This window comes from Mus musculus, chromosome 9 (genome assembly GCF_000001635.26).
Source record: "Mus musculus strain C57BL/6J chromosome 9, GRCm38.p6 C57BL/6J".
Lineage (NCBI taxonomy): Eukaryota > Metazoa > Chordata > Mammalia > Rodentia > Muridae > Mus > Mus musculus.
In genome coordinates, this window is record NC_000075.6 from 97,439,265 (window position 1) to 97,439,627 (window position 363).

Below are 363 nucleotides of genomic sequence, written 5' to 3' on the forward strand. Positions count from 1 at the left end.
ACCTGACTAGTGTTTGTCTCTGTCTTGTTCCTTGCCTGGCCTGGCTGCCCAAGTGGCCCTATGCAAGAATTGTCTGTCTCAGGCTCACCCCTGCCGCCCCCCAGTGGCCCTCAGTGCCAGGCAGTGGGCACAAGGAAAGGGGTTTCTTTTAGTCTCCCGCTTGCTCCCCATGTTGGGAGCCACAGGACCCTGCCCGAGCTGGACTGGTGCTCCTCTCAAGCTTGCTTTCTTCAGGGGATGTTAGGCATCATTCCTATGTTGACAGGTCAGAACACTGAGCACAGGCATAGCCTCTCTCCTCTCTGCCACCTACTGCTGCAGATGTGACACAGCAGCCACACCTGTAAGGCTTCTATGGGCAGG

At 57.0% G+C, this 363-nt stretch overlaps 1 non-coding gene across 1 annotated transcript; it reads right to left on the reverse strand.

Annotated features, from left to right (window-relative positions):
• Positions 1 to 236: 236 nt before the first annotated feature.
• Gm25607 lies at positions 237 to 363 on the reverse strand. The gene has a single exon (XR_003948511.1). It is a non-coding gene; the product is annotated as a small nucleolar RNA SNORA17 (small nucleolar RNA).